The sequence below is a fragment of the Piliocolobus tephrosceles genome, chromosome 2 (assembly GCF_002776525.5).
Source record: "Piliocolobus tephrosceles isolate RC106 chromosome 2, ASM277652v3, whole genome shotgun sequence".
Classification (NCBI taxonomy): Eukaryota; Metazoa; Chordata; class Mammalia; order Primates; family Cercopithecidae; genus Piliocolobus; species Piliocolobus tephrosceles.
In genome coordinates, this window is record NC_045435.1 from 66,847,998 (window position 1) to 66,873,067 (window position 25,070).

A 25,070-nucleotide genomic window follows, 5' to 3' on the forward strand; every position below is an offset into this window, starting at 1 on the left:
TGTTTCACTCTGTATACACAAGAATCCCATGGGGAAGGCATTATTATTATTATTATTAGGAGGAGGAGGAGGAGGATATTGAGACTCGTAAGTTCAATAACTTACCAGTCATTAAACCCCAAAGACAAAGCCCATATTTTTGACCACCACTGCATATAACTGGGCCATGAACACTAAAACAATGAGAAGCAATCAATCATCCGAAATTCCTTTGTGGTAACTTACAGGATATAAATTATAGACAACATGATAGGTGCTCGAGATTTATACTCAGTTATGAACTTTGACAAGCATTACAAAGATAACAAGTATGTTAGTCAGCTTTTGTTAGGTTATGCTTCAGTAACAACTACCCTCAAATATCAGTAGTTTATAACAAAATAAATTTATTTATTGTTCATGGTACTCATTAGCTGTAGGTCAGCTGAGGCTCTGCTCCAAATATTTTCTCCATTCTGGGATTCATTCTAAGATGGGATAGCTACTTGGCAGAGAACAAAAAAGGAAATATGACAGGACCTTCTAATAGCCCTTAAAGCTTCTGCTTGGATGCAGCATATGTTGTTTCTTTCCACAGCCTATTGACCAAAACCAGTCACATGGTCAGAGTTTACATCAGTGGGTTAGAGAGGTATTCTCCTACCTCAGGGTAGGCAGTGCTAGTCACATAGCAATGGATGGAGAAGCAAGCTGTTACTGGGAGAAGAGCAAATAATTGGTAATAAAAGTATAACCTACCATAACAAATAGAGATGTAACTCTTGGAGGTCAGATACAATCAATATATCAGATACAACCTATATTAATTGAAAGTATTAATTAATTGAAAGTGACAAATAACCCATAGTGACTTAAGCAAAAAGGTGGACTTTATTGGCTTGAGTAATGAAGCTTTAAGTGTGACTTGGCCTGGATACTCATGACATCATCAGGACCTAATCTGTCTTTCTCTCTCTCTCTCTCTCTCTCTCTCTCTCTCTTTCATCTTTCACCTATACTCTATGCTGGCTTCATTCTTAAGAAAGATGATTGTCCACAGCTTATGGCTGATAGTCTTGTACCTCTGAACCAACAAAAAAGAGCATGTGTCTGCTGACAGATTCTGCACAAGTCCCAAGATTGACCCAAATTGGATGAGCTTGGGTCACTCACCCATCTCTAAATCAGTCAATATGGCCAGAGGATTCAGCGTTTTGATTGGCCAGTCCTGGGTCATTCCTGGAGCAGAAAGTGGGTCCTCCTGAGCCCAAACACTATGATTGTTGACTCTTTCTCTAAAATTCCTGAAATAACAAAACCTCTAAAGAGTTCAGTATTAATGAATTTCAAAGCATTTGCAATAACTTGCATAAATAGTCAAACAGATTTGAGTGTCTGGCATTTTTACAGTACTTACTAAAACCACCATCTGTAATCATTTTTCTACGCCTATTTTCCATATCTAATTTGTCTTCATTACAAACAATGGTTAATAAGATGATATGGAAGATTAACTTAACGTTTACTGAGTAAAACAGAGGAAATAGTATAAATGAAAATATTTGAAATATATATATATATATATATATATTTATTTATTTATTTATTTATTTTTGAGACAGAGTCTTGCTCTGTCACCCAGGCTTGAGTGCAGTGGCACTATCTCGGCTCACTGCAAGCTCTGCCTCCCAATTTTACGCCATTCTCCTGCCTCAGCCTCCCAAGCAGCTGGGACCACAGGCGTCTGCCACCATGCCTGGCTAATTTTTTTGTGTTTTTAGTAGAGACGGGATTTCACCATGTTAGTCAGGATGGTCTCGATCTCCTGACCTTGTGATCAGCCTTCCTTGGCCTCCCAAAGTGCTGGGATTACAGGTGAATCCTGTGAGCCACCGCGCCTGGTGAAAATATTTGAAATATTATCTAACCTACTTATTCAGGTCAGACCCAAAAAGATTTTTGTCCAGGATGCAAACCATATACTCATAGTCTGTTCTTGTGCCATAAAATCACTGCATACTGGTTTGGGTGGTTTTAATTAGGGAAATCTGTGTAGTGAATTGCTAGTAAATTTTAGGTAAAACAATGGCCCTCAATTTAAATATATATTTCAACCTAGTCAGACAACAATAAAATATATTGTATGTCCATTTCATAGTTGAAATCATCACAATCCCTTTAGCATATCTTTCTTCTTGTGTTACTGAAAGTAACACTAGCAACACTAGTAACAAACAGGCCCCAAATTTCAATGCTAAACACAATAGAGGTTTATTCTTCATTAAGATAAGACTTCAAGATAAGACTTCAAGGTGGGTGTTCCAGGTTGACAGGCTGCTTCCCTCTATGCAGTGATTCAGGCATCCAGGCCTCTTCTAGTGTTTTTCAACCTCAGTACATTTGGGGCCAGATAATTCTTTGCTGTGGAGGGCTGTTCCATGTCACAGGATTTTAGCATATGATCATAGCCACATTCCTAGCATCTACTTATGAGATACTAGTGACTCCTTGATTCACATTGTGAAGACAACAAATGTCGTCTGACTTTGCCACATGCCCCCACGGAGCAAAAATGCCCCTTGGTTGAGAGCCACTCATTTACTATCAAGCCTGGAATTCATTTGGTTAATATTTCCAGTTGATTTCATTGTGTAATAAGGATTGAGAACCAATGTCTTCATCATTATCTCCCTTCAGAAAAAGGAAAAAACACAACCTTTCTTAAAAGCTTTAACTTAGAATAATCACACATCACTTTGATTCTGCCCATGACCTGAACAAGCAGTAGCCATATACATGCCCTTTGCCCCATGCAAAGAGAAGAGGAGTGCTAGGGAATATAGTCCCTGGATGAGCGACAACTCTGTATGGAAAGGGAACACAAATTTTGGTGGACAGAATCATCTCTGCCTCATCTCTCAACATTTCCCCTTTTGATACAGGACCCTATATCTCACGTATTTGGTCCACCACTGCAGACTGTGCTAATAAGTGTCCTTCCTATAGATGTTGTTTTTAAGTAGGACTGGCAAGGTGAATTCCTGTCTTCCCTCTGCTATCAGAATGGTTGGGTTATGAGCTAGAGCTGCTTCTTACCAATAATGACAGAGTCCTTTCCATGTTCCAGGCACCATGCTAAGTACCTTATATATATTTGCTCATTTAATCCTTGCAACAACCTAAGAGTGAGGTGCCGTTAATTATGCCCATTATACAGATGAATAATTTGACTAAGGTCAAGGGGCAGAGGTGGGATGCAAACCCAGTCTGTCGGATGACCCAAATTCATGCTCTTGTCTACCAAGCTACATTGATTCTGCACAGGAAAAGTCCATCTCTTTCAGAAGAAAATGAAGCCAATGACAGAGAGTGACACAGCCCAGGGGCAGAGAGAGAGCATAAGCTCCAAGACCGACTCTCCTTCTGCCTTCCCATGGTGTGTTTATGCAGCCAATAGAGTCCTCTTTCTTTCTAAAGGGAGTTTGGATTATCTTTCTGTTCTTCGTAGAGAAAGTCCTGATTGCTAATGTAAGTAATAGCATTAACTCACACAGGTTCTCCTGTTCTGGAAATGCAACACTCTAGTATCAAAGTCATTCAAGACAAAAGGCAGGATTGGGAGTTCTTGTCTACATTAAAGAGGAGTGTATTCTCCTAGGAATTGGCACTCAATGTGTCCTTAGTAGGGTTGGAATTTATTAGGGAACTTAACACCAACCAACACTATGGGCCTGACTCAAGCTTCAACCTGGATGCTGAGACCAAGTGTATACCTTGCAACCACTTCTGGAATTTTACAATGCTAAACCCATTTTGGGTACCTAGATTCTTTCTTTCTTTCCCTTCCTTCCTTCCTTCCTTCCTTCCTTCCTTCCTTCCTTCCTTCCTTCCTTTCTTTTTTTTTTTTCCTTCCTTCCTTCCCTCCTTTTTTTTTTTTTTTTGACAGAGTTTCACTCTTATTACCCATACTGGAGTGCAATGGCATGATCTTGGCTCACTGCAACCTCTGCCTCCTGGGTTCAAGCAAATCTCCTGCCTCAGCCTTCCAAGTAGCTGGTATCACAGGTGCCTGCCACCATGCCCAGCTAATTTTTGTATTTTTAGTAGAGACAGAGTTTCACCGTGTTAGTCAGGCTGGTCTCGAACCCCTGACTTCAGGTGATCCACCCACCTTGGCCTCCCAAAATGCTGGGATTACATGTATAAGCCACCACACTCAGCTGATTGTTTCTTAGTACCTATTCTCTGTTGTGACTTTGACTACCATGCCCCTTGCAACACGTGTGAACTCAGCCTTCAGCTCTCATGATTGTTGTTCTATTATCAGTTGCTTACTTGAGGCAGACCACATACCTTTATCTGGGAACACTGACCCTTTCTGGATTCTCTATTTTTAGCCATCATCAGACATGCCCGATGCCAGCAACTTGCTTAGATTGCTAGTCATGCTTTATTAGTATTCATACAACTTGCTATTTTCTGTCTTACTGAACTTCCTTGCGGAGCTGGATCTGGTGCCCAATCATCTCCTCAGCCTAGTGACCACATCTATTTCTAGACCCTGGACCCACCCAACATAAACCACCTCTCTGTGGTTAACCATTTTGTGGTGGAACATGATCACCAATAATTTCATCCAAGAAATGCTATCATGGGTGGGTGCTGTGGTTCATGCCTATAATCCCAGTGCTTTGGGAGGCCAAGGTGGGAGAACCACTTGATGCCAAGAGTTCGAGACCAGCCTGGGCAACATATCAAGACCCTATCTCTACAAATTTATTTTTAAAAATGAGCTGGGTACAGTGACTTACACCTGTAGTCCCAGGTACTCCAGAGGCTGAGGCGAGAGAATTGCTTGAGGCCAAGAGTTTGAGACTATAGCAAGCTATGATTGCACTCCACCACTGCACTCCACTACTTATCATTACTATTGTACTACTATGGGCTTGGGGTTCCAAGATGAACAAGATATGTCATAGGATGACAAAACGTATCATATTCCTTGCTTGATCCATTCAGCAGTTTTTATGAGAACAAATTACGTCCCTCACCCTGGCGAGGGCTGATGATAACAATAAGCAACATAAGCACAGCCCCTGCCATTGAGAGAGAGAGAGAGAATTCTAAAGTAAACAAATAAAAAGGGAAACTAATTACAGAGGCTGTAAATGCTAGGAGGGCGAATAAAGGGAGTGCTGGTGTAGAGAACCAGAGAGATCTACTTGGATACAGTGGTCAAACTTCTAGGACCTTAAAATGTTTCCTTACTTTGTACCTAACCTTCCATTCCAGTAACTAGGAATTTTCAGATAGCAGCCAGACCTGGTCTAAATGCAGCTCACAATGTGTTTTGTTTGGCTAGCAAAATATTAAAAAAAAGAAAAAAAAAAGATTAAGGCGGGGGATAGTTTTCCAGTTTGCCCCAAGCCCCACCACTCCCTATTGCTCCCACATGGCCTTGATTATATACTTATGTTTTCTGTCTTATTGGCTCTTAGCAACATTTTGAGTTTGTAATTCTTGACCCCACCTTTCAAATACTTGAGGCAGTAAGATTGGATCTTGTACTGTACTCTACTTTCCCCTCATAATTTGATAAATTGACAAGTTTATTTGGCCAACAGTTCCCTTTTCTAAATGTTAAACTGGAAATTAAGCTAAAAGTCATGCATGTGAGTGCGAGTTTGTGCTTTTGATTGTGTATAAAAGAATGTGCATTGTTGGCTGCTTGTAAGATAAAATTTAAGTTTGCCAGTTCTTCAAGTAACAGCTCTTGCTTCGATAATGACTTCATCCGGTCACTTAAGAATCCTAATGGAGCACCTGAGACTGAAGATACAGAGATGGTTGCTGTGAATTATCCGTCATCTTTAAAATGCTCATACATAAAACATAGAATATATGTCATACTTAGAAGACCAACAAGAGGACTAAAATGTAACTGGAAACGTTTACCAGCCGTGAAGTGGTAGAGGTCTATTTAGAAAGCTTGCAAATAACTAAGCAGACATACAAGACATTCCAGACATGCTAGAAGGTTAGGTTGCCAAGCATCAGAGTTTGTCAAAAATTATGACTGCCTAAATGGAGTACTAAGGGTAATTATAGTTGTGCCTTCACTTTATGAAACCCTGAAATTACAAATCAGGTAAATTAGGGATGCGTGGTTCCCCGACAAAATGGTTTCTTCCAGGGTCGCAGAAGGGCATACTGAATTTATGCACATACCAAGGTCCCTCGATTCCTCCAAAAATGTATATTTATATCGGATATATCTCATGCCTTCTTCCAGAAGGGTTTACAAACAATCTATACTGATCCACCCACAGAATACAATCAGATGATGTAAACTAAAGCATGCATTTTTTTCTCAAATCAAAGAGACCTGCCCAGGTTAGAATGCTGGTTTTCTGTTTAGCTAATACTTTTACTGTGTAAAGGGGACTAACACTTATTGAGCAAGCTACTGGCTGCCAGGAATTATTAGATGTTCATAACCCTTTAAAGAGGGATCGCTGGCCGTTGTTCACCAGTGAGAAACAGGCCCTCAGAGGTGAAGTGAGCTGCCAAGCTCACACGGGAGAAGTGCCAAAATCAGGATTCAAATGCAGGTCTTGCAAACTTTCACTCTGCATGTGGTCATACCACATGCTCTGCCGCCTCCCCAAGCATGCAAGATATAGAAAACAGAGATGAGAGGGAATCTTGATTGCCAGGTTCAGCTTCCTGCCAGGGCAGGATGTAATTGCAAGGCTAAGACTAGAGCCTATGATAAGCTGATACTAAACTTGTTCTTGGCAGACTGTCTTGGGACTTGTGGAGGGTAGGGCGGAGGAGGGGGAAGAGGGGGCTTAGGTCTAATCTCTGATCTCCGCTTGTTTGAGCATGAGAACACTTCCTGAATGATGGTCCTAAATAATTTAGTGGTCTTTGAGATATGTTACTGGTCTTCAGATGTTCATACCTGGAGACTTGGTTGCAATGGTGTGAGTTGCTGTATCTGAACTTGGTCTTCGTTCCTCTTGTGAATCTAGCTGGAGGCTTGCATACCAGCACGTTATTTGGATGTGATGTCTCTCATGGTGTCACAGGTAAATTGTGAAAGCCTTTTGATATTTTATTAATTGACTGTGTTGTGCTTAGGTTAAAAAGGAAGCCAGCATCATTTGTTTGGTTTTGTATTTGTAACTTTAACCTTGTCTCTTTTCTTCTTTTTCTGTCTTTTTGTTCTTTTTGCAGAAGAGAAGTTCAGGAAATAGAATAAGATATGTGCTTTTACGTAAAGTTTTCTTTAATTGCAAATAGGAGTCATTTTCTTTCTTTTGATTCTCTCACTAGCTCTTTTATCCAGAAGAAGATTAGGTGAGGAAATGCTTTTGCTTTTTTATTTTAAAACATCTTTTTCTCATCTTATCTTTTTCTTTCTTTTTTCCTTTCTCTTCCTTCCTTCTGTCTTTCAATATTGAAGGACTAGATGCTTTGCAGTTCTTCTCATAAAGTCAGCTATAAATTTGAGGACAAACTCCACGATAAGCTATGCTTCATTCTCTTCTTCATTTTCCTGTAGTGATCTTCATTTTGTCTGGGTAATGGCTGCATGGCTTCCCGACCCATTGTTTCTATTGTTTGAACTCCCCTGGGACCGACTCTGCTTTGATTTTCCTTGCACTGGAAGTGCAAGCTAGTCTTTGTTGCTTTTTTCTCTTTCTTCCTATTGATCTTGCTTGAGACTAGTTTTACTGAAACAATTTTCATTGAGCTGGCGCTGCACCTTTAGGTGAAGAGGAATTTATTTTTCTGAAATCAGTCTCTGGGGGAGAGGTTTCTAGCATCAAAAAGTTGTTAAGGAAATTCTGGCTCCTTCTTGGAGGGGGTAGGGATGAATGAGGATGGAGTTTCGGAGAGGGAAAAGGCTTCATTCTTTTTCATCCTATTACTAGGGCAGAAGCAAGCAACCTTATCTAGTGCTTCATTCACCCTAAAGGCATTGACCAACATCTCTTATTATAGGCCTGGTGTGGTGGGGGCAGCTATGACAGAGCTCCCGTCCTCAGGGAACATATGATCTAGTGAGGAAGATGCATGGTAAATCCTTTAGCAAGCGAGCAAACAAATACAAATGGGAATATGGAAACCAAGACAGAAGCTACAGTTAGGTACTTGCCATGACACAAATACAATGAGAGGTAGGTGGTAACTGTGGGCTGCTGGAGCTATGGAAGTCTAAGACTTCTCTTTTGAGTTAAATCTCAGTGGAGAGAAGGAGGCAGTCCTGCAGAGGCAGGGGAGAGAACTTTCCAAGTAGAAGGAAGCACCATTGCAAATGCCTGAAACAGGAACAAGCCTGGCATGTTTGAGAGACAGGAACTTGAAGCTGTTTTGGAAGATAAGAGAAGCAAGTCTGTGGTAGAAAGAGTCAAGGCATTCATGACAAAAAGAAGAACTGATACAAAGATCTTAAAGAAAAGAGACTAACAAGATTAAGAGACCCTGTCTGACTAGTGCTGAAAACTTCATGCAGCACATGATAGATGAAAGTTTTTAAGCCTTCATTGGGATATAATTTATAAACCATCATCTCATTTAAAATGTTTGTTCATGTTTAAAATATACAATTCAGTGGCTTTTAGTGTAATCATATTAGGGCAACCAGCACCATAATCTTACTTTGGAATATTTTCATCATCCCAAAAAGAAACCCATACCCACTAGCAGTTACTTCCCATCCTCCCAACTCCCCCAGCCCTCGACAGCCATTCATCCACATTCTATCTCCCTAGATTGCCTATTCTGGACATTTCATATATGTGGGATCATAAGATTGTGGTTTTTCTGACTGGCTCGTAATAATGTGTTTGAGGTTCAACCATGTTGTAGCTCTATCAGTACTTTATTCCTTTTTATCGCTGAATAGTGTTCTATTGTGTAGATAAATCACATTTTATTTACCTGTTCATCAGTTGATGGACATTGGGCTTGTTCTCATTTTTTGGCTCTTGTGAAAAATGCTTCTGTGAACATCTGTGTGCATATCTTGGGATGGACATATGTTTTTATTTCTCTCCAGTGGATACCTAGGAATAGAATTCTGGGCTATATGGCAACACTATGTTTATTTTTTGAGGAACTGCTAGACTTTTCCAAAGTGGCTGCACCATTTTACATATACACCAGTAATGTGTGAAGGCTCTTGTTTCTTTCCACCTGTTTGCTAATATTTATTATCTGTCTTTCTTATTATAGCCATTCTAGTGGGTATAAAGTGGCAACTCACTGTGGTTTTGATTTGCATTTCCCTAATGAATAATGAGGCTGAGCATCTTTTCATGTACCTACTACTCATTTATATATTTTCTTTGGAGAAATGTCTATTCAAATCCTTTGCCATATATATCATTTGCATATTTCCTTTGGAGAAATGTCTATTCATATTTTTTACCCATTTTTATATTGGTTTATTTGTCATTGTATTAAGTTATAAGTTATATATTCTGCATATAAGTTTCTTATTAGATATATGATTTGCAATATTTCCCCCAGACAGTGGATTGTCTTTTCACATTCTTGATAGTGTCCTTTGAAGCACAAAATTTTTAAAAATTTCAGTGATGTCCAATGTATCAACCTTCTCTTTTACTGCTTGTGCTGGGTGTCATATCTAAGGAACTGTTGCCTAACCCAAGGTCACAAAGATTTACTACTGTCTTTTCTTTGAAGGGTTTTATATCTTAAACTTGTCTTTTTTTTTTTTTGAGATGGAGTCTCGCTCTGTTGCCTAGGTTGGAGTGCAGTGGCATGATCTTGACTCACTGCAACCTCTGCCTCCTGGGTTCAAGTGATTCTTCTGCCTCAGCCTCCTGAGTAGCTGGGATTATAGGCATCTGCCACCATGCCCAGCTAATTTTTGTATTTTTAGTAGAGATGGGGTTTCACTGTGTTGGCCAGGCTGGTCTCGAACTCCTGACCTCATAATCCGCCCACCTCAGCCTCCCAAAGTGCTGGGATTACAAGTGTGAACCACCGTGCCAGGCTTATACCTTAAACTTTTATAGCTATGTCTATGATATGCTTTTAGTTGTTTTTTCTATATGATATGAAGTAGAGGTCCAATTTTATTATTTTTCATGTGACTATCCAGTTGTCTGAGCATGATTTGTTGAAAAGACTATGCTTTCCTTATGAATTGGCTTGGCACCTTTGAAGAAAATCAATTGACCATAGAAGTTAATTTCTGGACTCTGAGGTGGGTACATTTTTAATTAGTGCCATCTTTCTAACATGATGTGAAGCCTTCAGAGAGCCAAGCTCTGGTTGCATGGTAAAGCAACTGATAGCTGTCAGGTGAATTTTGGATTGAAGGGCGTTTAATTTCTCTGGCTATAAAATGAATTTTTGGACAAAAGCTCTGGTGTTATTTACTCATAGGACTGGAAGGAGCCTTCAGGTAATTCTCAGATCCTTAACAGGGCTCCATTTTAACCACCCTTGACAAGGCAATTCTACTCCAAAGCTCCTTTCTCCCTCTTTCTTTTTTTCTTTCTCTTTCTTTCTTTCTTTCTTTCTTTCTTTCTTTCTTTCTTTCTTTCTTTCTTTCTTTCCTTCCTTCCTTCCTTCCTTCCTTCCTTCCTTCCTTCCTTCCTTCCTTCCTTCTTTCTTTTCTTTCCTTTTTCCACTTAAAACATAATCTGGTGGAAGAGATAAAATTTTACAATGGGCACATTTAAATTAGGTGATACATACAATAATACAAATAAAACAGAATGCAGTTTTATTTGAGATCACTTAATCACAAATTCAAGGGTAGTGATTTCTCAATTTAGCAAGATTTTTGAGGTAAGCTGTAAGAAACATAGATATTGGGTATTCATCTTCCCAGGTTCATGCTTCCTCTCTCCGTGAATCCTCTCCCTTTGTCTGTGGGCCATCCTCATGTGGCTAGCACTCCAACTGCCTCAGCATCCCTGGACAGCTTCCTAAATTCAGGTTCCAAATGTCTTCCTGGATATTTGCACTAGGATGCCTGCAAATACCAAAGGCCCCAAACAGAAGAGTGATCTTTTGACATCTTCTGAGAGGAAACAGATTATGAGTCCTGTGGATTTATCCACTGCCATAGATCTGTCTCATTCACTAGCTTTCAATTCTTCTTGCCTCCACTAGTTCTGAGATAGTGGAGTCTCCTGACCAGTCTCTTCTCCTGTAGTCTCTTTCTCTTCCAGATAGACTGGGTTAGTTCTGTTGGAAAACCCAATCTCTAGACCCCCAAATCTTCCTTGCCTATGAAATAAAATTCAAATTTCTTAGTTTAATATTTAAGATCCTTATCTATCTGATCCTTCATTTGCTTTACATGCCTTATCTCTGACTTTCTCAGTGTCATCTAAAGGAAAAAAAAAAAAAAGCTTTTAAAGATTTAAAGTTAGTTTTATTCAGAAGCCTTACTGGTGACTATAGACTCAGGCCTATAGCCTGGGATTAGCCATTTAAAGAGGTTCTATGAGACTGCTCCAGCACAGTATTTCAGTCCAGTGTGTTCAAGTACAGGTGGTGGAGATTCAGCACATGCAAAATCACGTCAGATTTGTTCAGAAATCACATTAAAGCAGAATCACATCAAGGTTTGGGTATAAGAGTACATCTGGTTATAGATTACAGAGGCATAATCACTGACCCTGTCAGACGTTATCTTAAGTATAGAGAAGGGCAAGGTCTAGGGTCATTTATCTTTTAAGGAGTATAGTGGCTGAAACAAGAGACCTTGGGGCAGGGACATGTTTTGTCTTTTATCGATCCTGTTTTGTCTTTTCAAAGCATCTTTCCGGAGAGTTGCATATCTTCACAGAGTCAGAAGCTTTGTGAAATTATTCTGGCAAGCAGAAATGAGCAAACATTGCTTCTTAACATTTGCTACTTTGCCTCACATCAGTATGTGGATTTTCTTTTCTAGCCAAACTAATCTCTTCAGTGTTTGTTCAACATTCCTTGAGCCTTCCTGCTTCGGAGCTTCTTTTATGCTTTCCTCCCCATGTAGTATGTCTGCCACTGTCTCTCCCTTCTCCTTATACACATTTTCCCCCCTTTTCTTTCCAAAATTCAATGTAAATCCCCTTCTGCTCACTCCAGAGTGAAGTTATAGATTCAGTTCCCAAGACTTAATGGCTTAGTTACCTGACAGAGATTCAAACCAGCAATCCACAGGCCAAATCGAACTTATGAATATGTTTTCTTTTGTCCATATAGTGTTTTATAAAAATGTTTTGGGGAGTTAAGCTATAAGGATGGAAAGGCATAAGAATGATACAATGGACTTTGGGGACTTGTGGGGAAGAGTGGGAGAGGGGCGAGGGATAAAAGACCACAAATATGGTGTAGTGTATACTGCTTGGTTGATGGATGCATCAAAATCTCACAGATCACTAAAGAACTTACTCATGTAACCAAATACCACCTTTACCCCAATAACTTACAGAAAATAATAAAAATAAATGTTTCGAATTAGTTGGCAACAGTTAGAAACCTGATGTTTTATATCAAAAGCAACAATAACCAGATTTCCAGCCAACTTGGGAAAAATTCAGAGCAAGACTCTTTATGCCCAACATGGCAACTACATGCAATTGCTCTATTGAACTGCCCCATGTAGCCAATGTGTGTGTATGTGCACTACCACTATGCATTGTGTTCTAGAATGCATTGTATCTCAACCTAGAATCATCTGTAATTATTGTATGCTAGAATACATATATCTGCATGTATTGGTGTTACAGAGATGCTAAATATATAATAGCGATGGCAGCGGTGGGTTGTCTCATGTGGCTGCTGCCATCACACTGGCCGCTGCAGGGAGGGCACAGGGAGGTGGACAGCCCCACACCTGCAGCCTGCTGCCCTGGGAGCCACCACGATGGAGCTAGGCTGGGTTGCACCAGATGAGGCGGAGCTCTGGGTCACCCTGAGCACCAGGGCCACAGGGGGAGCTTGCAGCAACATTGCCCCTGCCCTGTATGCTGGCCCAGGCCCAGCAAGGACCTGGAGCCCCAACCCCAGGCTGTGAGGAGGCTGGGCCAGGTGCCATGCTCCATGGAGCCAGCAGGAACCAGGGACAAGTGGGAGCCCTACCCCTTCTGAGTTGGTGGGGTGGGAGCTCCCCAGTTGCAACTGCAGCTGCCCAAGCTGTGGCTGCAACCCAGGCACCTCTGTGCTTCTGGGAGCTGAGAGTAGGCAGGAGTCCTGTTCTCCTGAGCGAGGCTGTAGCCACCGAAGTCCTGGCTGCAGATCTGGGCCTCCTGCTTCACAAAGCAGGCAGGAGCCCCCAACCCTGGTGCAGCTGCAGCTGTTCAAACTGCGACTGTAGATCCAGGCATCCCTGCAATCTTAGGGGGGCCTCAAAGGCCCCACTTGCCCTTGCAGGCTCTGAGGTGCCTGTTCTAGCTGCCTTGCCTTCCCCCACTCCTGGCACCCACTCCAATCTCTGAGTGGAGTTGGGGCCAAGCCTAGGCACTGTCACAGCCCAATCAGGTATGTGCACCCTCAGGGCAGTGCTGACATGCCAGCCCCCTGCTGCCCTGGCCCCCTCAGGGCTTTGGGCATAGAAGAGCATTGGAGGGGAAGCTGAGGGGGGTTGAGGACAGTTGGGAACTGGCCTGCAGGTGCCCCCTTGGTGCCAGCAACCTGGGTGCCATGGATGGTCACGGCAGGCAGACAGGCTCCTGGGGAGAAGGTTGGGGGGTCCCCAGAGAAGCCCCACCTTCAGGCCGGGGCAGACCTGAAGCCTGGGAACCAAGCTGCCAGTCCTGCCTACTGGAGGAGGAACTCATGGTGCTTTTTCCTGGACCTGCCCATGGCTGCCCATGGATGAATCAGCACATACTTCCCTCCTCTGAGGCCCATAAAAGCCTCAGGCTCAGCCAGAGCAGGGCAGAGGACAGACAGGATGGAGAGACGATGAGACGACCAGCTGCAGAGAGGAGTTATCCTCTCTGCTGATAGCTGGAGATGACTGGACAACCAGCAGCAGAGACGAGCTATCCTCTCTGCTAAGAGCTTCAGGGACCTGCAGAGAGTCAGGAATACCAGCTGTAGAAAATAGTAACTCTCTCCAGGGACTCCTCTCCACTGAGAGCTGAACACTTGATGTGATGACCTGCCTACAGATAGGAGCTAATCACTGTGGGTCTCCTCTGAGCTGTTCTAACACTTAATAGAGCTCCTCTTCATCTTGCTTACCCTCGTCTTGTCTGTATACCTCAGTCTTCCTGGACACAGGACAAGAACTCAAGCAAAGGCACCATTGGCCACAGAGGTTTCCTGCCAGAAAATCAACACCCCAAAGATCTTGTAACAATAGTACCTGGTACAAATATATAATAGCACCTGGTAGAATTCTAGAATGCATTGTGTCTTATAACCAGGCCTCCACCTTCCCCATCCAGCCCCTGTGGGAATCTGACTGGGCAGTCAATCTTACAGAGCCTATGACCACTTCTTCTTTGTCTTGATACTGTTAAATCATTCTTCTGTTGCTCTTCACTCCTTGTATTTGTAATCTCCTAAATAAATGCACTAAGATTATTTTAACTTCCCATCCCTTGCTCAAAACATCCTACCCCTTGCTCAAAAGGCTTTGAGGTAATGTTTTTAAAGAACTGTGCATAAAAAAGAAGAGAAATTCAAATAAAGAAGTAAACCAAAGACACAGGAGAATGCAGTTGCCAGGATTTTTTGTTTAAAGGGAAAAGAAAGCTAAGGTGTATTTTATTTCAAGGAGAACCAAATCGGCAAGCTGAACCGACAAAAACTTCAGTGAGCAGGGTTCTGGTTTCATTATGTATTTGTTGAATGTAACTGGTTTTTATTTTTAAGTGACATTTTCTTTCAAATAAAATAATTTGGGGCTTTTGATAAGGTCATCATAATGGAAATTAAGTCTTCTATTTTATTTCTGTTGATTTTTAAAATAACTGCAATGGTCCACAGTTGGTTAACGTTTATTGCTTTTTATTTTTAGAAGTTGGCAAAGAGATCCATAACTGTTTTTCCACCAGCAGTTTCCAGGTTTTCTGTGTCTTCTCCTCATGAAGTTTCCCAGCATGAATTGTAGGGAAATGTCCCTTTGGTGACCATTTCCCAATATGGTCCCATATTTTCCAGTGTTTCATCATTAATATGAGGTGAGGCAGTTCTACAATCCATTTTAAGCTTTTCATTAGTGAAATCCTGAACCTTGGCATACTTTCTATCACAGACTCCAAAATATCTTCTTAGACTAAAGATTTTCAGAGGAAACCTCTATGGGATTCTAAATCATTATAATCTTTATTATCATCAGTGTAAGCACTTCTAAGGGAACATACAATCTTGGACTGGAGGAAAGAAGCAGCTCTTAAGATTTATTTTAAAAGCCAAGACGCTCTGGCAAAGGCCTTAGAAGCCACAGGCAGTCTTCTCACCTGAAATATTTGACTGTTATTCTCGCACTGACATGGGTTGGCAACATAGAGTCTTCCTTTTGACCCATGGACCTAGAAACATACATACTTAGTAACTAAGAGAGTACTTTTGGAACATCTGGTACTACCACTGTTGATATTTTTCTGTCAATGTACTGCCTTTTTTGAACTACAAAAAAATTTTTAGGAAGCAGCTTTACATGCCTACTCTCAAAGGAAGACCGATATTCCTAGCCTGAAACTGAACATTATTGGGATATTCAGTGCAATGAAACATACCGTGTTATTCAGTTCTTTCTAGGTCCTCCTGCCTAGCCGAGCATCTGCTGTTTCTGTACAACAGGGGATAGAGTTGGCGTTAGAGAAGTACTAAATATGTAGAAGTGCAAAACACTGTCACATATTAATTCAGAGGGATTAAAAGCGAACCAAAAAAGAGTAACTGTTTACCCTGGGATGCCATGTTATTTAGGCACCCCTATGGGGATCATCTGAGGTCATTTCAGGCAGTGGCACAAGCCCCACACTTTGACAATCCCTGGACGAAGGATGTACTTCCTGCCCCCTCTAATATATTTTAGGAACTGTTGGTTAAAGATTTGATTCTTCAGTTAAAAGGAAATTGGCATCAGTAAGCTTCTAGAAAAATCTCCACTGTTTGAAATGTTCACATGAAACATGCTCTTTTAAGGAAGATGTTACAGCATTGCCCAGGTTAGACCGCTGTCATTTTCCTGTCTCCTTCGTTTTTCCCCCCAATCCCTCTCTCTCTTTTCTTCCTCCTCCCCCTTTTTCTCCTCCTTCTCATTTCTTGTTAGACATCTTCACAAAACAGTCACCTGTGGGAGTATGGTTTTGATCATTAAGTGTGGGAGCAGACACACTTCAGAGGTCTCCAGGGCATGGCTCATAATTCCCAACTTAGTTTACTAAGTTCTGTGATATTCTTAGGGCCACAGAGAAGCTCTCAGCAACAATGCCTCTTTAGGGTTATTTTTAAAATACTCTATCACATTACAGCTTTTACCCCCACCCTACTCCCTACCCCTTAAAGAAAACTAGTGTCTAATTAGAATGGGGCATTGAACAACAGGTCTGCAGGAAAACTTTTGCATGAGCAAAGCTAATGAATGTGTGCTCAGTGATTTCTGAAACCCAGGTGATGATTTTTGTCCCCAAACAGAATTTCAGCTTTTAAAAGAATTTGTGTGCTTGTTTATTAAATTAGTTGCAGCTTTTGCATCATTTTAAAGAAGGAACTTGCATTGAAAAAAAAAAGATCTAGTCCACATTTATGAGATTTTCTGCTTGGCTCTGCCTGTGTCTCCTTCTTTTGAGAATGTCTCTGTTAAGCCTTATTTCCCTGGTTGCTGTAGGAGCCACTGTTTTATACTCTAGTACCCTGTTTTCTGTTGACTGCTAGTTTATCCAGAGGCGAGTACCTGACTCCAACAAGGTCAACTGAAGCCCTTCTCTGGGATCAGATTCTTGAATGTGGGGCACTAAAGGTTGAGATTTTCTTTCTCCAGGGACTGAAGTCGTGAAAGGTGAAGCTTGACAGTTGCCGTGGCCAAGTGTTCCTCCTTATAGGAGAAGTCAGTGAGCCAGAAATTAAAGTTGACAGGCAGAAAGAGTTAAGTGTCTTGGCTGCATTTCAGCCCCCGACTACATCCTTTCCAAGACCCTGCTTCCTCCCTGCCATTCTTACTGCCTAACTGTTATGTGAAATATCAAAATAGTCTCTCTAAACTTTCCTTTTTTGCTTAGGGATTTTCATACCAGGGTTCATTCATCTATAACCAAAAAAGTCCTGATAGGTAACAAATGATCAGTATATAATTGAGTCTCATTCAGTAACCAACCCTATCATGAGCAAAGAAAAAATATAAGCACAGGTCAGGAAATTAGCTTATGACACCTCAGACTCTGATCCTCACAACAGCACTAATGAGGTAAGTAATAACCTGGCCCTGTTTTATATATTAAGAACTGTGGCTCTAAGAGGTAAGGGCATACACTCGATGTCACGTTGCTGTGTATTGTGTAATTTAGAAACCAACAGCAAGACATTTTCTTTTTCTCTCAAACACATTCTTTCGGTCTAAGCTTAAAAGCCACTTCTTCCCAAAGCCTTTAGAATTCCTGGACCACATGAATTGCTCCGTCTATAGGCTTTCCTACCACCCTCTCTTTCCCCTTTCATAGCATTTTATCCCTGGTTTAAACGGTTGCTAAACAGTCCCTCTTCCACACCAGACAGTAGTCTCTGTGAAGGCAGGAACTCTGTCTCTCTTGTTCACTCTTGCCCCTCATGTGGCATGTGCTTAATATACCTAAATGGTGACTGAATGGATGAATAATAGCACACGAGATCGGCAGCAATGTTCCAGTGTTTAAAGCAATCAGGGTATTAGAACATATCTTCTAATTGTAATTCTTTGGTTTTTGCAGTGTTCAACATTTGCTGTTGTAATCATATATGTAGCGTTTAGACTTGTAGCTTTGGGGACAGAAGTGCTCATAGATTAAGTACCAGGAATTCCACTGTTTCCCTGACTTTCCTTCTTTTGGGCTGGAGATTTTAATAAACTGTCAGTCACAGAACCATCCCCAATTCCCCACTGAACATACACTAGAACAACGAGAACCACTGCAGGAACTGAGCAGCGTTACTCAGGAACTTGACTCAGGGTCCTCAGATGGTAGTTTTGGAATGACCATTTGTAACTTCATGCTGCTGAGTTTCCCCAGATATACCCTGGTTCCTACTCTACCAGAATTGTATTGTTCACTCTGCCTTTAATTCTGGGAGCTATCTAAAGCCTTTCCAATACCTACCTTTCTTCCTTTCTTTCTTATTAACTTTGGTTTGCTAGAACTGGTTTCTGTCACATGTATTCAGGATTCTGTAGCAATACATGAGCTAAGACCAGGCTGAAGATGAGAAAACAGAGGAGAGCAAGTAATTCAGACCATTGCATAGATCACTGATGGACTTTACCAACCCTTGGGCATTGGCAGTTTAGAAGAGAACTTGGATGACCATAGGGCATCTCTAATTTTTGAATTGTGTAGGGAAGGTTGGAAAAGAGGGAGAAGAGAAATTGCGTGGCAGGATGGGAGAAGGCTCGGATGGGAGAAGTTTGGGAGCCTAAGAGCAAACCCTTGAAAGACCAATAACATTTGTTAGAAGTGGGACTAGTAGAAGCAGCCTTCTTCTGTTGGATTTACTGGGTTTTCTCCTTATTGACGAAACCTTGTGTAGGGTCGCTTCGTCAACCCCTTGCCCAAAGCTACTTTGCTTTTCACCTAAATTTTTATATCATGTTCAGCAATGACAGATTTTCATAAATTGTATTAGTTGTATTAAACTCATTATTTAAAAACACTGTGAATGCCCACATGGATGAATTATAAGCCACCAGTTAAATCTTCAGTGGACATAAAAACCTAAGGATGTTGGGGAAATAAAAGTATATATACTCGAATGATTAAAAGAGAGATCGATATGGCTGGAGAGGCAAATTAGGGTCAAATGCAAGATGGCTATATGAACACTATATCAGGTATGGGGTTTATGGGAGATAATCAAATCTCCAAGTTCAGAATGAGGAGTGAGATGGAGATTCAGATATGTGCTGCGTTGCCAATGAAGCCAAATTGTAGAATGTAGTTTAGACTGGAAGTCGAAATGTACTTTATTATATTGTAACCCTGTAACTGGACTTTGGAGTCTAAACTTGGGAAGAGTTGACTTGGTAGAGTGGACAGAGCCACCAGTTGGATAGAAGATTGTACCTGACCTCACCCTTATCAAGCCCAAGAATACATACATGCTTGCTGGAGGTATGGAGTATAGGAAGAGAGAAGGGCAAAGAAAGCAGAGGCCAATAATTGGTCTTCTGCCATCCTTGTCAGATAAATTACTCCTGGAGAGAAGGGTTAAAGGTTTTCCTCCAACCTTCATTCCTTTGGGGAATATCGTTTCTCTTCAATTTGCAGTCATAAGGAGTGGGATTAATGAGCATAACCCCCCTATATGGAAGTTAGATCTTAAATTTCTCTTCTTTAGAAATAGTGCCCAGAGGGAATTAGTCAAAAATAAAGATTTCACCCCCCAAGTAAAAAAAAAAAATAAAAGAAAGAAAGACTCACTTGAAGGCTTGGACATGCTACAGCCATTGGTATGGATAAAACTTCTGGTCCTTTGGAGCTCTCTACTCCCAATATGCCCAATATGGTAATACCTGAACATTTGACCCATTGCAAGTCCCCATGGGATGTCCTCTTAACACCAGACTGGTGGCAACCCTCTTCCAGGTCCCCTCTCTGCAGCAGAGATCTTTCTTCTTTCACTTATTAAACTTTCACTCCAACCTCACTCTTGGTATCCACGCTCCTTAACTTTCTTGATAGTGAGACAGAGAAATTCTGGGTGACATCTCAGGCTGCTGGCTACGAGAGACTGCTACACTGTGGTGCATTGGCAAAACTGTAACATTTTGGTGCATTGGCCAGAAATGGAAACATCAGAAGGACATCAGTTTTGAATGTCAAGGAATCCAAAGCTTTGAAAGAACAGTTGTAATTGGCTGGTCTTCTGGTTGGCCTTTTTAGTGATCAATTATTGGCTGTATTAGTGAAGAGGCCCTTCTGAGATATTAAGAATGAGGGTGGAGATGTTGAAGATGTGATATATCCAAAAAGAATCCAAGGGAGTTGCATCTGTAATATGCAAAGAAAAAAAAAGTTGCAGAAAATGTCATCAGACAAAAGAAACACCAGCTAACAAGGAAGACATGCTGAACTCACAGTCTCTCATTTTAGTGACAAGATCTTCAGCTCTGTAAATGCTATCCTTGATCTTTCTGTTTTTGGAAGTGAAGTTACTCTAGAAATTCTGGTAATGAACCTGAAAAAGAAATTCCCAACTTTAAGCTTCAGTCCTTTGGAAGCCAGTGGAAGACTCCATGGAAGGATCATTTCTAGCTGTCAAAGAGGCTCAAAGAATCTTTGCAAGTAAAAGCAAGTTCTCTTTTTTTAAAAAAAAAAAAAAAAGACAAATTTTACCAGTGAGGGGAGAAAGTAGAATAAATAGAGCCCCCAAAGGAATCTGCAGAGAAGCAATAACTCTTTGGAGTCAGTTGAGACCTTAGTACCTGAGACTACTAGAAGTGGAGAAACACTTCTGCTCAACACAGATGTTTTTCTTTACCTGAAACAGAAATGTGGATTTTTTTAAAGCACACTGAACAAATTCCATATTCTGAGTCAGAAGAGAGTGGATGGTGAAATCCCCACAATTTTTCTAAAAAGTACTCAAGCTGATTCTCAACCAAACAATCCAAAACATATAAAGGAGCTCATTGAGGAATGGTCACATGCTCTTCACTTAGAGCTTAGAAAAGAGACATTTATTTTGGGGGAAAAAAAGGAAAGAATCATTAAATGGGGATATGAACAATTAAGTTTGAGATATCTTGGAGTCCTAACTAACCTTTATAGGACACACATTGACATTATAGGATCTTCTTCTGACACTTAACCTATTTAAGAAGAGGTCGTGAAATTAATAAGGCAAAAGATTAGTTAATAAAAATCTCAGCAATATAGTGATAAGGGCTGCATTCTCTTGCTGAGCAGTGACCATTGCCATGAGTGAGGCTAGCTTTACACACCTTATCTCATTAATCCTTATGATCACCCTTCATGGTCAGTGTTAACTATCCTCATATTATAGTGGAAGAAGCTAGCATTTGGAGAAGTTAAAACACTTTTCTGAAGTGATCCAGTTGACAAGGAATGAGGCTGAGACTTAGCCCAGTCTATTTGATTACAAAGATATATCTAAGGAATAAAGCTTTGAAAAAAAAAAAAAAAAAAACCACCTCACCAAACCCCTTGAGAGAATCTTACCTTCTCTGTGACTTCAAATGATTAGAAAAAGAAGTAGCCTTAAGATATGAGAAGTTGGGAAGATGGCTATTATGCCATGGGCAATTTCTTAACATTTACAGTTTGTGTTTACTGCATGTGGAATTAGAGTGTTGGCAAAAATCACTTGCGAAACTACCTAGATGGACAGCATTGCTAATGCAGGTAATCATTATTTGACTAAATTCTATTGTTTCTAGCCTGCTGGCCGTGTGGGATGGTTTTACTACTTCTTATTTAGCCTAAGTGCTTACATGAAATGTTGATTCTCTTATTATAATTGTGCAAATTGATCATATGAATTGGGTCATTCTTGTCATGTCCAATTGAAACAGAGTCAAAAAGCTAGGGGGAAAAAGTACTTAGACATATAACATTGCCCCAGGAATGTAGTTCTCTTTGAGCCTGGCTACTCAAACTGCTTGCTGTAGCCTGAGACCAGCTTTGTCTACAGCTGCTGAGATAACTTGTTGCAACTCTAGGACTAATTTACCTGTGGCCATTGCCCACCAATTGGAGCTTCCCAGCTTCCCAGAGCTTTACTAATACTAATGAACTTTCTCTTAAGACTGCAAGTAACATTCTTCTTTTTAAATAAAACCCTCAACCTTCTCTTTGTTCTTTGGACATACCAAAGACCACCTAGAATTGAAATTATTTCTTCTCAAATAAAGCATTAAATTAAAAAAAAAAAACTAGACTGGTAATTTGAAGAACTCGCAAAATGGTGTTTTACTATACAAAATGCTTCTCCAAGGAATAGAGTCATTTGGAATGAAAAGACAAACCAAACATTTTAGTATCTCCTTCCAAACTCATCATGAGTATGCTTTAGAAAGAAATATACATCTTGGCAAAACAAAAGCTTTCCCTATTAATGTAAATATGATTTCCATAATGGACTGCACCATGGTGCCTTCTCAATGTAATTGCAAGAAACCTCTTTGGCTGCATTGAGAAATCTTATTTACCACCATAAATAATAAACTTGTTTTCTGCAAAAGTAATCTCTTTGGAGAATACCGATCCGAAATATTCCCATCATCTTGGAGTCTCTAATGTGTTTTGCAGCTGGGTGTCTTGGGGTATATTTCAACAAACCTCTGAACTAGATTTTCTGATTATGTCCCACAGAGAACTGTGCTACACTGCTGTTAATCTGAAACATTCACTGCAACACAGCAATTTGGTGAAATTATAATTGAAACAAGGTACTTGACCCTGAGGGGACCATAGAGAAAGAGATTTGCTTTGGTGGCTTCTCATGCATCATTTAAAACCTGCCGCCGCTAAATCAAAGTCTCGCTTGTATCTTAATTATACAAAACCTTTATCAACAGCCATTTCAGCTGGGCTGTAGAATGCTGTGCTCTTAGCTCTATCATTTTTCTCTATTTGTCTGTCTTTATTTTTCCATAAATTGAATTACTGTGATTAGTAACAATCTTGTGGAGTAGGGGCTTGCTGTGGGATTCTGGTGACCAGTGAGCAAAGTGTAATTAAACCATTGTCATGCAGTTTAACTGAGGAAAAGAGATTTGAAATCAAGGAAAATCAGTGAAGTTCAGTTTTTTTCACATACACAAGGTAATAAACTGGGCCAACAAGGTATTGCTGATTGCTGAGATCCTTCTGGGATTCACCTAAAAAGAAAAGATGAAAGGGATATGTACTTTTACCTATATCTAAGTAAATAAGTTCTGCTAAATCGTGTGGGGAGGCACTTAAGAACATTTCTTTGAAATTTTACTTACATTTCTGAGTTGTTTTAATTAAAGAGTCAGTTGAACTAAATCAAATTAACCCTCTCTGCTTCTTCTCTAGCTGAGACTTCCTATACTGCATTCTGATGACTCCTTATGACCATTGCAGCTATGTTCCAGTATTTATTTTTACCTTTTCCTTGTAGTAATAGAACTGGCCAATGGCCACCCAGAATAACAACTACATCCCTGAGCCTCCCTTGCAATTGGTTGCAGAGATGTGTGAGATTAATTTATAGGTTTTCTTTTTAAAGGGATTGGGTGTCTGCATGTATGTGTTGGTGTGAGTCGGAACAGCTGACTGAGATGAGAAGCTGGATGCTAAGGATGGCAGATGAAACTGTGCCCTGATGATGGTAGAGCTGCCTTAATCTGTCCAGGAACACCTCTGAAAACTCTTAACATAAGAAAGAAATCAACTTCTATCTGGTTGAAGTCACTGTATTTTAGGGTATCTTTGTTACATCATCCCAATACGATTCCTTACTCAAATTTTGAAACTCAGACTATACAGGTCATAGGTCTGTATTGACGGCAAAGTTGGTTATTTTCAGCAGCAATTAACAGATACCTGGACTCAAACAGATTTACACAATGAAGCAGATTTTTAATTCTCAGAACAGCAAGTCCAGAGGTGGAGCAGTCCCTCGGCTTGCTTGATTCAGTTGCTTAATAATATTAAGGTCTCAGCTTCCTTCCCCCATCCTCTGTCATCTTTGGTAATAGCTTCATCTTCAGGCTGCTCCAGCCTGAATATGGCCTGAATATAGCTGCTCCAGTTCTGAGCATCACGTCCAGATGGGATAGCAGTCAAAGGAAAAAGAGAGACAATTTTTTTGTGGCTGCTCCTTAAGAGCAGAAAATTATCCATAAGTATCTCCCTTCCCCAGTAGTGTCCCTTTCAAGTTTCAACACCCCTTTATTGCATTCCTGACCCTGTTACTGACCAGGGAAATGAAATTACCCCTAGGCCAAACAGGTGCATCTCTAGGATTTGAATACAAACAGGTCCATATCTCTGGCTGCATGAGAGAGCTTAAGAAATAAACATCACTGGGTGGAATAATGGGGAAATGAGTGATGGGTAGGCCACCAACAGTGTCTGCTACACAAGAAAACACCATAAAAGGATCTGAAAAATATAAATGAAAAGGGAAAAAGGAAATAAGTGGGAGGGACATAGTTCAAACAAGACTATTCATGAATTGATAATTGTTGGAGTTCATGAGGGTTCATGATACTTTTTTCTCTGCTTTTGCGTATATCTGAAATGACCTGTAATTTAAAAAAATTAAACTTTAAATAAAAAGAAATAATCCCAGCAAAGCAACAGAATAAAAGGTAGCAGGAAAAATTTGATCTGTTTTCATGTTTCAAGTGATAGCTAACATTTCTTGCACATGTGCTCTTTGTCAAAAACTCTGTTAATCAGTTCAGAATGGCTTACACCAACAGGAGAATTTATTTACTGGTGTGACTAAAACTTCTCAGGGTAGCTTCAGGCCCAGGTGAGTGTATCCCTTGGTTCTGCTTTTTTCCACATTGGTCGGTGCCTAATAGTTCCTGACTGACTCCTATTTCTTCAGTGTCCAAAAGGAAACAGCACCCTCCTTTTTAGTATTTGCAGCAGAAGGTCCCCTGCTGGGATCCCATTTACCTAGCATGGATTCTGTACCCACACCTAAACCAGTCATGATCACGAGAATGTGGTGCTTGGACAGACTAGTCATACTCTTCTTCTGGAGATGGGAGGTATATACTGGGATTGAGAAGAGCTGAGACACCATAGTTGTGATTGTGTCACTTATTTCTCACAATAAAACCTAGGCACATTCTTTTATTAATCCATGTTATAGAATTAAAAATGGAGGCTTGACAGGTCAAGTGACTTGCTCAGTCATGTAGCTGGTAATGGGAGAGCTAGGATTGAAACATGGGAAGCTTG

The 25,070-nt window shown here is 40.6% G+C and overlaps 1 pseudogene; it reads left to right on the top strand.

Annotated features, from left to right (window-relative positions):
* The first annotated feature begins 246 nt into the window (after positions 1-246).
* On the top strand, positions 247-21,021 carry LOC111532934 (annotated as a pseudogene).
* The last annotated feature ends 4,049 nt before the right edge of the window (positions 21,022-25,070 follow it).